We start from the raw sequence: 16065 nt of genomic DNA, 5'->3' as shown, positions 1-16065 counted from the left end.
TCAAGTTAAGAGAATTAAAATGGCATTAACAGCAGTCCTGTTGCATGATGTTACGATAGGATAGGTAGATCATTTGGAGTGACTCATTTACGATTTCATTTCCTTTTATAGCTGTCCTGTGCCAAAGGGCAGCTGCAATTGGAGGTGGATTTACTGCCGAATTTCCTTTATTTTCCATTCAGACATTTTCTGCGGCAAGATCTGTTTCTCGAGCCATAGCACACACCTCTACACCCCCCCCCCCCCAACAACCCCATCCCCCCCAGGAATTACCTGTACAAAGAAGAAATCAATTTAATCAGATCTATTAAGTGGAAGCAGGAGAGGAAAAAGTTGCATTTGTTATAAATCAACATAATTTTCCCTCCCTCTGCTCAGAGTCTTTTAGCACACTCTGCATGAGTACTCACTAAAAACAGTTGGGTTAAAAATAACCCAACATATAACCCATGATGGGTTACTATAGCACCGACCCCTTGTTGGGTTATTTTAACCCAATATATTGGGTTGCAAGTTTTACCCATCAGTTGGGTTATGAAATAACAATTTGTTGGGTTATTTTTGCCAACATGTTATTTATTGTTTTCTTATTATTGTTATATTTGTTGTTTATTATTTTTGGCCATCCTATTTATTATTATTTGATTGCAGTGTAAACAAATAATGCACAACATACACTCACCTAAAGGATTATTAGGAACACCATACTAATACGGTGTTTGACCCCCTTTCGCCTTCAGAACTGCCTTAATTCTACGTGGCATTGATTCAACAAGGTGCTGAAAGCATTCTTTAGAAATGTTGGCCCATATTGATAGGATAGCATCTTGCAGTTGATGGAGATTTGTGGGATGCACATCCAGGGCACGAAGCTCCCGTTCCACCACATCCCAAAGATGTTCTATCGGGTTGAGATCTGGTGACTGTGGGGGCCATTCTAGTACAGTGAACTCATTGTCATGTTCAAGAAACCAATTTGAAATGATTCGAGCTTTGTGACATGGTGCATTATCCTGCTGGAAGTAGCCATTAGAGGATGGGTACATGGTGGTCATAAAGGGATGGACATGGTCAGAAACAATGCTCAGGTAGGCCGTGGCATTTAAACGATGCCCAATTGGCACTAAGGGGCCTAAAGTGTGCCAAGAAAACATCCCCCACACCATTACACCACCACCACCAGCCTGCACAGTGGTAACAAGGCATGATGGATCCATGTTCTCATTCTGTTTACGCCAAATTCTGACTCTACCATTTGAATGTCTCAACAGAAATCGAGACTCATCAGACCAGGCAACATTTTTCCAGTCTTCAACTGTCCAATTTTGGTGAGCTCGTGCAAATTGTAGCCTCTTTTTCCTATTTGTAGTGGAGATGAGTGGTACCCGGTGGGGTCTTCTGCTGTTGTAGCCCATCTGCCTCAAGGTTGTGCGTGTTGTGGCTTCACAAATGCTTTGCTGCATACCTCGGTTGTAACGAGTGGTTATTTCAGTCAAAGTTGCTCTTCTATCAGCTTGAATCAGTCGGCCCATTCTCCTCTGACCTCTAGCATCAACAAGGCATTTTCGCCCACAGGACTGCCGCATACTGGATGTTTTTCCCTTTTCACACCATTCTTTGTAAACCCTAGAAATGGTTGTGCGTGAAAATCCCAGTAACTGAGCAGATTGTGAAATACTCAGACCGGCCCGTCTGGCACCAACAACCATGCCACGCTCAAAATTGCTTAAATCACCTTTCTTTCCCATTCTGACATTCAGTTTGGAGTTCAGGAGATTGTCTTGACCAGGACCACACCCCTAAATGCATTGAAGCAACTGCCATGTGATTGGTTGATTAGATAATTGCATTAATGAGAAATTGAACAGGTGTTCCTAATAATCCTTTAGGTGAGTGTAGAAATACCTTTATAATTCTTTAATTCCAATACAATAAGATTTTGGTTGCAGTTGTTTTATTAATGTACTTCCTTTGATCATAATGTTTCTAGCAGTTAAGTATCAATTTACAAGAATCAAATAAATAAACAGAACAGAGGCTAGTCTAGCTAAAAAAAGTTACAGCACCACCAGGCTTGGTATACTCCAAAATGTAAATATACAACACGTATCAACTGCTTGTAAAAAACGGTCTTCCTCCAGCACATTCTTCCCACAATAACGAAGACTTAAGAGGAAACGGTTTTACCCCCATGCTGCAGAACATGAAAGTCTACCATTGCTTCTGATACTGAATGATGTTTGTTCCAACCTATAAACAGATATTCTCTTTTGTAAATATACACTGTGACACGAGGTCAGGGTTCTGGTAGACGGAGAGCACACCACGGAGGTAGATAAGAAAAAGGAGTTTATTTCAAAAACAGGAATATCCAAAAACAGGTAAGTATTTCAAAAACAGGAATATCCAAAAACAGGTAAGTATTTCAAAAACAGGAATATCCAAAAACAGGTAAGTATTTCAAAAACAGGAATATCCAAAACAGGTAAGTATTTCAAAAACAGGAATATCCAAAAACAGGTAAGTATTTCAAAACAGGAATATCCAAAAACAGTAAGTATTTCAAAAACAGGTAAGTATACTTATCGGGGTAAAGAATTTGCAGTGAAGACAACAAGACTGAACAGGGAAGAACAAAAAGGTGCAAACTTAAATAGAATCCTGATGATGTGATGCAGGTGTGGACTAATCAAAAATGGTGGATGTGCGGTGCATGCTGGGAAACTGAGTTCAGAACTCCGGGGAGAGGGAACGGGTGAAGCGAGCTGGCGGTGACGACATGGGGGGCGTGGCCGGTGGTGCTGAAACCGTTACACGAGGGAGGCGTGACGAGAGCCTGGGAGGAAGAAGCGAGGCCGGGACGCCCAGCTGACACTCATTATCAATCGCGTCCGGGCCTCGCTTCTTCCTCCCACGGCTCTCGTCACGCCTCCCTCGTCACATACACACATACACATTATTATTATTATTATTACAATAATTATTTATAATTAAAATGGTATTGTCAAAAATGATGTACAGTCGTGTGGAAAAAAGTACAAGCACATGTTGATACCACAAATTCATAGGTCTTTACATCTTAGCCTGATGACCTGTAGGGGTCACACTTTTCCTATTGACTTTAATTGTAAAAATTAGTACACAGTGTTCATTTCATGTGTCATTATATTAATTTATTATTATGTACACGTTTCATTACGTATTTGTCTAAATATGAAAAATGAAACACTGTTGGTCCTTTTTCACACGACTGTACTAACAGGAAGTTTCAGACATTAATCTCTTACCTGCAAATTTGTCAGTTAAGGCTTCAGGCTCCCACTTCCACTGAAGATTTCCTTCGCATATAATCTCTAAGAGATAGATAAATATATTGAAAGCTTGTCAATGAAGGTAATTGCTGTGTAGTGTATTTCGGGGAAACTATGAGTTTAACCACAGTAACATACGTATAATTAATTGTGATTAACCATTAATTATTTTATACACTTTAACCTGATGCAGCAGAGCTAATAACAGCGACAAACTAAAATGTACTCGTCCAGCGAGTGATCAGCAGGTCGTATATTAACTCTAAGAAATATTACTCCCCTGGCCTGGAAAAACAATATTCTTACTGTAGTACAGTACCACTTCAGAAATCTTAACAAATCAAGCAGTTTAAGTGACCTTGATATGTGATAAATAAACACAGAAACAATTCGAGCGTGGATACATATGCGGTTTATTTATCTACACTACGGGGGAACTAAAACCAACTACTAACAAAGACCAAACATTAACAAACAAACATAAAAACGTAAAACAGTAGAGAATGAAAGAAATAGATAAAGCAAAGAAAAAGGCAGTATTAAATCAGCTATTCACATCTGCACGAACCATCAAGGACAAATCTCCTTATTTAAAAGGGGCAAAGCTTATTCGCAACTGGTTAGCAATAGTTCAGATACTTGCATTGGCTTCTTTGTTTCTCGGGACACGTGCTGGCGCGCGTATCAAAGGGTCCTGATGCGTTCAGAGCGGGCCGTGAGTCCGTTGGTTTAATTTGAAGCAAAACTGCCTGAAGAAAGTTGTCTCTGAGGAGAGGCAGGTCTCGAGAGGTTGACAGAAGATGAGCGAGCGAACGCGCAGGAGTGCGAACACACCCAAGCGAACGAACATACACAAAAGAGCAAGCTTTCCTGCGTGTTCAGGTGTTTTAACACAGAGGGTATCACGCCCCTCCAAGGTGGGCGATCCAATGTGATGAGATAGTTTTGGGCGCGAAAACATGTTTCTTTGTCCGGCACACTAACTCATTTGCATTTATGATCGCCTTGGAGTTTGGAGCAGGAATAGACTTAGAATAGAATAAAATGTGTATGGTATAAAATACATTACTGTGCTGTACACCATATTCTAAGACATGAAAAGGGAAACACGTAGATATGAAACATGAAGGGGTTACAATTACATTGACCTGTAGTTTGGACAAGAATGTAAATATTCAATTCAATTCAATTTTATTTATATAGCGCTTTTCACAATGTGCATTGTTCCAAAGCAGCTTTACAGGAGCAAATAAGAAAAACACAGAAAGGTAAAACACAGCACAGTGCATGGTGTTTATAGACCAAGCAAGATCATTATAATAAATAATATCTAATAAATAAATGAATAAATAAATAAATAAATGCAGTCTCCCGGTGAGCAAGCCAACACTGCACTGCTCTGCTGTGGCGAGGAACCCAAACTCCAATGCTGAATAATGGAGAAAAAAAAACCTCGGGAGAAACCAGGCTCAGCCGGGAGGGCCAGATCTCCTCTGACGTGTCATAGCTGCACTCAGTGACCCCGACCAAAGCCACCGAGCAACGTCCACGAAGAACAGGGAGAGCCCACGAGCCGCGACCCAGGAAGCCCCACCCGCCGAAACCGTGCAGGTCCAACCCGGTCCCATTCCGCGATCAACAACAGACAACAGAGGAACAACCAGGGAAAAGTAGTAATGGCATAATTAACTTTATTCCTCTGTTGTCCGACATCGACCACAAAACAAGACCAACCAGACCAGACCCACACAGTCCCAACAAATGAAACGCCCCGAACCACAACCAACAAGCCCCCCCACTCCCTACAACACCCACCCAGCTACCTCCAATCAAAGTCACTGAGTGCAGCCATAACTTCAAACTGCTGTCGTGTGATGTAAGTTTAGCATTAAATACCAAGTATTGTAAATTTAGCATTTATGTGACAGGTAGTCCGTCTTTGCTCTCGGCTGGGGATGGAATTGTCTGAGCTGGGCCGGCCAGATGGTCGCCTTTTTCTTGGGTGGTGATGGAATTGCCTTGGATGGAGCTGGATGGTCAGTCAGTCCGCAGGCTCTCGCAGGAGGATGGCACGGGATTTTCAGATGTAGCTGGCGTAATCTCTAGTTGTGGATGGGCATATGACGTTCATCTGGGTCTGGCGGAATCTCTCCCTACCTCGGGATGGGCATCCCGAGGCGAGGGCAGAAACAGAAAGAGAATAATTAGCGTAGCTGCTGTTCATTAGCTATGTATTAGTGAATGCTTGGCTGAAAAGATGTGTCTTTAATCTAGATTTAAATTGGGAGAGTGTGTCTGACCCTCGAATAGTATCGGGGAGGCTATTCCAGAGTTTAGGTGCTACGTATGAGAAAGCTCTACCCCCTTTGGTGGATTTAGTTATTCTAGGTGTTATCAAAAGTCTGGAGTTTTGAGATCTTAGAGAGCGTGATGGGTTGTAGTGTGGTAGAAGCTCTGTTATGTAGGTAGGGGCTAAACCGTTTAAGGCTTTATAAGTAATTAAAAGAACTTTAAAGTCAATACGATACTTAATGGGTAACCAGTGAAGGGTTGATAACATTGGGGTTATGTGATCGTATTTTCTGGACCTGGTTAGAACTCTGGCAGCTGCATTCTGAACTAACTGTAGTTTGTTTATTGATGCTGCAGGACAACCACTAAGCAGTGCATTACAGTAGTCAAGTCTTGAGGTCACAAATGCATGAATAAGCTTCTCTGCGTCAGCCACACATAAAATATTTCGCAATTTGGCAACATTTCTAAGGTGGAAGAAGGCTGTTTTTGTGACATTTGAGATGTGATTTTTAAATGACAGGTTGCTGTCTAATATAACGCCAAGGTCTTTAACTGTATTTGTTGGAGTAACAGTGCAGCCTTCAATTTGCAGGTCATAATCCGAAATATTCTGCTCACGTGTCTTTGGTCCGATAAGTAATATTTCTGTTTTATTAGAATTTAAAAGAAGGAAATTACAAGTCATCCAATGCTTTATATCGTCGATGCACTCTGCCAATTTGGATAGTTGGAAGGAATCATCTGGTCTTGATGAGATATATAGCTGAGTATCATCTGCATAACAGTGGAAGCTAATGCCATGTTTTCTAATAATGTTTCCAAGGGGCAGCATGTATATGGAGAATAGCAAGGGTCCTAAAACCGATCCCTGAGGTAATCCATAATTTACTTGCGTTAGATTTGATGATTCCCCATTTAAATGGACAAATTGATGTCTGTTACGACAGACACCGGAGTCAGATGCGGGAGACAAAATACTTTTAATAAGAAAAAATCAAAGTTCACAGAGACCAGAAACTGCCCAAAAACACACAACAATCCAAGCAGTCTCACACACGGCACACATCCAAAAAATCTCAATAGGAGGCTCGAGCGCTCGGCAGCGAAAAAAGAAAACAAAAAGGGATCGTAGAAAACAGACTCGCCAGGTGAGCGGTGCGAGGAAGATCTCCGTACGTGAACAATCTCCAAGCGTGAAATATGCTGAGAATAATAAAGTCAGTCTCTCAAGCGTCTGTGAGGACAAGATTCAGAAGGCAGTGAATAATCTCCCCATGTAAGCGTCCGTCAGAGCAAATGGTTGGCCAGCCTCTCTTACGTCCGTGAGGGAGAGGTACAAAAGGCAGTGTGAGTAATCCACAAAAGAAAGAGTCCCATGAGCGCAAGATCGTCCTGTCTCCCGACCGTCCGTGCGGGAGAGATTCCGAAGGTAGCGTGAGAATAGCCACCAGAGTGAGAGAGCGAAATAATCCCCCGAACAACCTCCAGGCTGATCCAACGCAGAAGGCAGAGAACCCGCAGCCACGGGCGATAGGCGGAAAGACGATCCGCAGGATCCCCAGAAGCTCGACACAGGAACGGGAAGAAGAGATCTGGCGAGACAACCCACTCACGAAGAGCCACGAAGGCGAGGTCGTCCGGGCAGCTGTAGGGAGATAGAAGCACCGTGCAGGAATCTAACAGCGCTGGAGCCTGGACAAGGTAAATGTGCAAAACTGGAAAATTAGTAATCCCCAAACGACAGACCAAGACAGAGTCTAAATCCAAGGTATAAGTGTACATCCAAGACAAGAGTAAATTCCCAAGACAAGAATAATTCCCAAGACAAGAGGTCACGGAGGCTAGACAATCTAACGATCTGACGCCATACGGCAGAACCAAGGAGGTTTAAGTAATGGAATAATCAGCAGTGGAGTGAGAGCAGGTGAGCTGTAATGAGGGAAAGTAGAAACCGGTGTGAGAGGAGAAAGAGGGGAAAACAAGGGGGCGGGGCATACACAGACCGAGCGCATGGTGAGCGGTAACTCTACCATGTGCTCGACACAGAACATACAACAAAAAATAAACAAAACAGGCAGGAACTCAGGCCCGAGGCCTGACAGATGTCTGTCTGATAAGTAAGATCTGAACCATTGTAGTGCATGTCCCTGAATACCGGTATAATTGTGTAAGCGATCTAGAAGTATTTTATGGTCTACAGTATCGAACGCAGCACTAAGGTCGAGCAGGACTAGGAGTGAGATGTTACCTTTATCTGATGCTATAAGCAGGTCGTTTGTAATTTTAACGAGCGCAGTTTCAGTACTATGATGCGGTCTAAAGCCTGATTGGAATTTTTAGTGTATGTAATTATTTTGTAAGAAAGAGCACAACTGAGTGGACACTACTTTTTCTAGTATTTTAGACAGGTAAGGGAGATTTGAAATCGGTCTATAGTTTCCTAGTTCATTGGGGTCTAAGTTTGGTTTCTTGATAAGAGGCTTAATGACGGCCAGTTTAAAGGGTCCTGGGACATGGCCTAGATTAATTGACGAGTTGATAATGTTATATACACAGAATACCACTAAGCACATATGCCCTTGAGGTTATAGGTGAAGGAGAATAACATAGAGACAAGCATACAATGTGGAGATTCATGTGTATACACTTTAAACCAGTCTTTTGTGGCTAAGGAAAGAGAAAGAGACATTCTTTTGGAAGAATTTGAGGCTCTCAGTCCCTGGGGGCCACATGGCTTTTCTCACTTTGGTGAACAGACCTGTCCTCCCGCAAGAACCTCCTTTGAAGTCTAGGGGAGAGTATCCGAATCTGTCCTGGTTTAGATGAAGGTGTTGAGAATAGGACATTTGGCCAGACTTGTTGGTGACTGGTCGTAGTCCTGCTGAGAGGTTACTGTGTTTTACGCTCACAGATGGTAAACTTTGATCCGACCATACCCTACAGCTGCAAGTCTGTTATAATATTACCAGAAAACGAAACTGCGTCTGAGGCAAGCCCCCTCCTGTTTTGTGGTCAATGAACGCCAAAATAATGTATTTTCTGCGATTTGCTTTAAACGTATGATAATGGTAATAAATGTAACAAAATAAAATGAACACACTCGTCATTTGAATAGGCCCTTTTCACAATGACGTCACTTAACTTCCGCCTTTTCGCAAAGCAGTATATCATAACATCCGTGAAGAAGAAGAACTTCCGTTTTGCCGTCGCGCTGGAATTTAACAACAGTGAAAAAAAACCCCGACAGAACACGTATTCAAGTACTTATCCTAGCACCTTCGCTAACACAAAAAGAAAACAAAACACTTACCTTCATAATCAAACAGGTACTGTTCAACAAAGAATTTGTATCCTTTCTCTAGCTTTGATCTTGTCATTAGCGAAAATTTGTCTGCAAGACGTTGTACATCATCTAGCTGTATTTGTGGCAGATGTGCAAGGGACTTGGTAAACTCCATTCTGAGGCGCTAGCGGAAGTAACTTCTTCTTGAGTTTTACTGGCGGTTGGCAAACCAGCTTATAGGTCCATTACCGCCACCTTATGAACTGGAGTGCTAGCGGAAGTAACGATACACTGCTTCGCGGCAGAAAGGAAGATGTGTGACGAAATATGATTTCCACAAAGGTTTATGACTTACCTAAAAGTTTCGTACAAAGAAAGACAAAGCGAGGAAGCGTCCCAAACAATTAATTTTATCTACATTTGAAATAGGATGGTTATAAAAAGCAAGTGTTGGCATCGATAGTCATGCAGATTATAAAAACAGTCTACAGAGATGTACTTTTGTTTTGCTATGAAAAAACCACGGCATACAAACATGTGTATATATACTGTATATGAATGCACTTTTTATTTAATTGAAGTATTATTAATATTAACTTAATTTATATTAAATAACCCAACGTTTTTTAGAGTGTACTGACTGTGTATCGATGCTCAGGTGCCAGAGTCTCTACTTAGTCTGCGCTGTCACTATAGATGGTAGGGATATTATCAATATCGTCTTATCGCAATAGCAAAATTGTCTCAATATTACCATGGTCACATGACTGTATGAAGCGATAGGTCTTCCAGGCCTAACATAGAGAATGTTAGAAAAAATAATAGATGTTACCTTTGTCAAGGTCCATCTGGTGCAATTATTTTATTTTATAAAAGGGATTTTTAGGTCATTTGACCCATCTTATACTAAAACTCATACCTCTAAGCAACAGTTATGATTAGAAAAGAGGATGCTTACAGCACGTTTCCAAGTCATCATTTGGGCAATTCCGCGAAAATGTCAACCTAGCCACGAAAAAATTAAGTTTTTACCAGCGGTTTTTACTATGGTAACAGCACAGATTTTAACATTTGGTGGTTCAAATACCCATGTGAGATCTCTCTTCAAATTTGTAAAGCATTTGTTTTATTTTTAGTGCATGATTTTTCATAGTCAGGTAAGTGCCATTTTCAGGATTGTCACATCCATAACGCTACATATTCCTCATAAATGGACACATGAAAATGATTATAAAGTAACTATTTTATGTTCTATAAAGAGGCATCCCTTCTCCATTCATTGGGTATTATTGCTTCAGGATTGTGCATTTTATTTGACAGAAATCCTACAAAGTTTATCGTCTCACAAAAACCGCATCCTTTTTTTGTCACATCCATAACGCATGTTTATTTCCCTTTTTTAAATATATATTTTTTTCATAGACTGACATTTTTTGATGTTTAGACTCTATCACAAGTGTTCAGTAAAATATAAACAGATGGTTCAATATAATCATAACAAATTCATTCTCTGAGCATTTTTATGTCACGTCCATAACGCAAAATGTCACGTCCATAACGCTGGAATTGCCCATTTGTCATTTTAAATATGGCAATAAATATCGCATTTATACAGAGGTATTATCGTACAGCGAGATTTTGATATTGTTACATACCTAATAGATAGTGAATGAAGCAAGTGTTAGCTGTTGTGTGCATTTATCGAATAAATTATGTCAGTCACTTTTAAATTCTTCATACAAACAGCTTTAAACAGTTGCAGTTTTAATAATATTTTATGCTTGAATGTGTTTTTTATGTTTGTTCATGTTCATTAAAGTCATCATAAAGTGATGTCTATGGTTTATAGTGAAGGAATATATACTCTCTCTTTACTAAAACACTCTTTATCTAAAGACTTGAGTGCAAATCTTTCAGCCAACAAGTCACTGGAAATACAGGACATGTTGCTACAAATGTGGAAAAATTAAATAAACAAAAGTAAGGATCCCATTCTGTTAAATCTACAAAAATCAGGATTTTAGCAGCTAAGGACAAAAACGTTTCATTTTTTAGTAGTTATGAATGAATTGCATATTTATTTTCCATCATTTATCTATTTGTAATTTTACAACATACAACTTTTACAATGAAGTAGAGAAACTACTAACCTACCTGACATGACATGATCTGTAGATTTAAAGAAATTCTGCCACGCAAATGTGTGAATTTAGTTTCTGTTGGCAGGTCAGAGCCTGAATATTTTTGTGCATCTTTTATATGTACCCGTGTCACAGAATTTGCAGCCTTAACTTGTGAATAGTTTGCACAGTTTGCTGTTAATGAATAATTGGGATGCACCAAGAAGCGTTTTGAAATTGCAGTCACTGAAATCAGAATTAACATCAAGTTGAAGGACTTTGCACTCCTAATGAAAATTTGAGGTCACTATAGCACTAGTGTGACACTAATCATATTCATCTTCATTACTACTTGAATCACAAAGTTTTATGGCATGCACTGTATGTTCTATGAAAAATATATGTCTTCATCTTAGTATCGGTCTTTCTGCCGTGCCGTGTTTGTGCATTCACATTTGTTTTGATCTTTGTGAGAACAGTGCTCTTGGCCTTAGAGGTTATACACTTTCACACACCTCCAATTATTTATAGGATCACCGCAGAGCCTTCAATAGGGCTTTTGCTCTCCAGCCCTCGCCGGGAAGTTCATGAGAGAGTGCAGAAAGTAATTAACTGTGATTCTGAGGACTTCGTGTTGAGTTACAAAGCGGCCAGAGGAGGAAATAATCCATCCACAAACTGAAAGGAGAAGATGCTCCTCTACTGCCTCTGAACACTGATACCGAATGACCTTGTACACACTGCAGCTAAATACATCTACTTCAATGAACAGTCCCTTCTCTCCATTCATGTGTTCTGAAAGTCATTCACACAGACGTGGACAGCTATGGATAGAACTATCTGTCATTTTGTTTTGGCATTGACTGACATATGTGTAAATTCCACCATAGTCACTCCAGTAGTTCCAGACATGCCAATATGTTCGATACAGTCGTGCATTAAGATCAAAGAAAGAATCTTTTCTAAACAACTTCGGGAAATAATGTAAGGAACAAATTAGGACAGAGAAAACGGATAGAGATGAGGGTGAAGAGGGATGACCAAAAACCACAGTGATGCCTAGAGGTGTGAGTGAAAGAAAACAGACGCACAGCTCTAGGAAGACGGTCGTGGTGAGTGAGTTCTGCCCTGAAGTCAGAAGGTAAGTACTGACTCTGAGTGAATGACCCAGAGAGGTACACTACAGGAAGAGATGTGTGCCAGTTCCCGTTTACTCCTCACCTCTTTCAAAAAGATTTGCAGAACACCGACAGAGACCAGGCCACAGGAAACTCTGAGAGACTTTACTGAAAGAAAGAGGACGCTCCTTATAAATAAACAAACCTGTTAAAACATCACAGAGCATATGACATTGAATACTTAAGAACTCTCCACCTGTAGGCAACATCTGCAGGTATCAGCACATGTAAAAAACAGCTATAGCCTACCTCATCAGTTTTTGTGTGAATGAGACAAGAGCACTGTTTCTGAATCAACATGTGCACGTTTTTATGTATTTCACAACTAGATCAGTCTATACAAACTGCTAACCAAGACACTTTCTGCTTTCTTTGACCCGTTGCAATTGTTTGATCATCTATAGCCAACAATGTAATGTGAGACAAGTAAACTTGTAAATCAAATGAATGTCAAATTACTGTTCATGTGTGTCTCTCACCTTCGGATTTCTGTAAACGCATTTCAAATTCTTGTAAAACACATTGAAGAATGTAAGTGATTAATGGTTGGGTGCACATTTTGCTCTCAAAGCAGGGAAATGCATAATTCACTCGCTGTTTTGAGTAAATAACTATTAGCTGTTTAGAGCAGCTGTTTACAGTCAATACGCCCTTTTCACATGACGTCACGCATCTTCCGTTCTGCCGCGAAGCAGTGTATCATTACTTCCGCTAGCACTCCAGTTCATAAGGTGGCGGTAATGCACCTATAAGCTGATCTGCCAACCGCCAGTAAAACTCAAGAAGTTACTTCCGCTAGCGCCTCAGAATGGAGTTTACCAAGTGACTTGCACATCTGCCACAAATACGTCTAGATGATGTACAACGTCTTGCAGACAAATTTTCGCTAATGACAAGATCAAAGCTAGAGAAAGGATACAAATTCTTCGTTGAACAGTACCTGTTTGATTATGAAGGTAAGTGTTTTGTTTTCTTTTTGTGTTAGCGAAGGTGCTAGGATAAGTACTTGAATACGTGTTGAATACTGTTGTTAAATTCGCGACGGCAAAACGTAAGTTCTTCTTCTTCTTCTTGTTTGTTGCAAGACGGATGTTATGATACACTGCTTTGCAAAAAGGCGGAAGTTAAGTGACGTCATTGTGAAAAGGGCGTATTGAATTTGAAACAATGGCAAAACAACTTATATCCACAAATAAACATCATTTGTTCCACTTCAGTTCCATCAAAAAAAAACTTTTGTTTGCCTAAATAAAAACAGTTAATGTAGCAGTATGTACAATGTACAGCATTCAGATAGTTTTACAAGTCCAGTGTGTAATTTTTTGGAGGATCTATTGACAGAAATGCAATGTAATATACATAATTGTCTTCGGGTGTATAAAGACCTGGGATATAATAACAGAATAAAACACTTTTATATTTTTTTTCTACCTTTTAGCTCGTAAAAATAATTTGTTATTTAGTCTATTCCAACTACAACATAATTAAGGCATAGATAAAATGTTATATAACATAAAACCATTTAAAATGGCGATTTCAATTTAAGGTTAACTGTCTCTTTAAATTTTGAGCACAGATCAGACACGTAGTCATCATATTGTACACTTTGAAGATCTTCTCAAAAAGAGAAAACTAAAAGAGGCTAAGTTTCAAAGCCACACAGTTTACGATGTTTTAGTGAGTTTTTATCAGGCAAGTTGACATGGATCGCCACCCTGTGTACCAGAGATGGGGGCAAGTCACACATGTTCAAGTCTCAAGTAAGTCTCAAGTCCCTACCATCAAGTCTCAAGTCACAGTGCAAACAAACAAAGCAAGTCAAGTCAGCTGCTTACCTCTAGCAAGTCGAGTCCTGCTAAAGATCAAGTCAAATCGAGTCAAGTCACAGTACCAAACAGAATAAAATCATATTTTATTTATCACAACTTATTTTTTCCTCAGAAATGAACTTAATTATACATTTAAAATAATAATATTTTAAATACAACACTTTGAATATAAAGTATGAAATGATCATTTTAATTATGACGCTAGCAGGTGGTAGCAAATGACTGTTTTAATGAGTGAGTCACAGAAGCGTTCATGAACAAGCAAGAATGGGTTACTGAATCACTCAATCGATTCTTTCAATACCTGGGATTCGTTCAGTAAATGTCATGGATTCGGTGAGACACAAACAGAGGACCCAACTGCAGACAGCCGGTAAGGGATTAACAACACATTTATTAATAAAAATACAAAACAAAGACCCACGTGGGGGTACCATAACAAAACAGGGGAGTACGAAAACACGACAGGACTGGACTAAAACTGACTACACCTACACAAGACTAAAATAACACTTGACATAATTTACAAATAACTAAACTGGACTGGACTGACAAAGCACAGGAACTCACCAAACAGTCACACACACACTGAACCAGCACAAGACAGAGGATACAGGGACATTAAATAAGGGGACAAATCAAGAGGGAACAGGTGTGGGGCATGAAATCATTACAAGCAATAATGAGGCAACGAAAGGGCGGGAACAGAGACGAGACCTGAGAGAGAGGGTATGGAAGGCCAACAGGGCCAAAATTCTCCCTCCACATGAAACATGGGGTTCTGTCATGGCTTTGCCTCTTCTCGACATGTCTTTCTTGGTCTTGTGGCAGAACCATGACAGTAAAAGTTTTTATTGTGTTGCGGAAAGACGCATTTTCCTGTAGCCTATCTGTACTGAGCTGTTGGCAGCCACGTTGCTATTCTGGAAAATTATTGTTACTTAATACTAGGGCTGTGCAAAAATATCGATACATGTAACTATCGCAATATTTTTTTTTCGATAGTGTATCGATAGTGATACCTCTACTATCGATATTTTTTTTTAAATCATGTCATATACATACGGCCAAAAGTAAGTGGAAGCGAGCATGGCGAAAAATATAAGAACACTTGGAGCTCTCAGAGCTGATGTGTGGGTGTGCTTTGGTTTTCAAAATAAGTAATGAGTAATGAGTTATATAAAATAATGCTGTTTGTAGGCTTCGCAAGTCATGACACAAGTCAAGTAACAATGACATTTATTGTGCTTTCACACATGTGACACCAGCACATATACAGCATGGATGAACCAGAGGTTTTATACTGCCCATGTTCATTGTTTTAACTGTAATGCACTACAATATCCCAGTGGTGGACAGTAACGAAGTAAATTTACCTGAGTACTGTACTTAAGTACACTTTTTGAGTATCTGTACTTTACTTGAGTATTATTTTTTCTGAGTACTTGTACTTTAACTTCACTACATTTGAAAGACAAATATCATACTTTTTACTCCACTACATTTATAAAAAGGTCCAAAAGTAGAAAATGGTTTCTATGCAGCGGGTTTTCCGGTGTGCGTCATTTATCTCGCTTGCGATCTTCCAGGACCTTTTAATGTTGCCAAGTATTTCAGTTTTTGTAAGCTCGCGGTTTTCCGGCAAGCTTTGAATGGCCATTTAGCAAAAAAATTACGCAAATCTGGCAACTCTGGGATCTTCCCCGCTAAACTAATGTAAACGTAGGCGCTGCTACACCATTGATAGTGCTCTAAAAAGACAAATAGAACATTAAAAGACGAAAAAGGCACATGTTAAAGTGTGGTGTAATCATCTGTGGGTTACGATCGGTCAAAGAGCGTAGAAACATTGTCATGAAAATGATAGGCATAACGGCTAAACGGTAAATAAGCATCACATACACCTTGAGCTACGCGTGCGTGTTAACTTCTGATCTGCTGCTATATCATTTAAAGCGATTTGGAGAATGAATGATGTTTTTACTGAAGTAACTATAGTTGAAGTATTCCTGTTGAAATAAAAACAATAGAACCCTGCCCAAAATACAA

Source organism: Triplophysa rosa, linkage group LG23 (genome assembly GCF_024868665.1).
Source record: "Triplophysa rosa linkage group LG23, Trosa_1v2, whole genome shotgun sequence".
NCBI lineage: Eukaryota > Metazoa > Chordata > Actinopteri > Cypriniformes > Nemacheilidae > Triplophysa > Triplophysa rosa.
The sequence above is the reverse complement of the archived record's forward strand: the minus strand, read 5'-3'. Positions refer to the sequence as shown.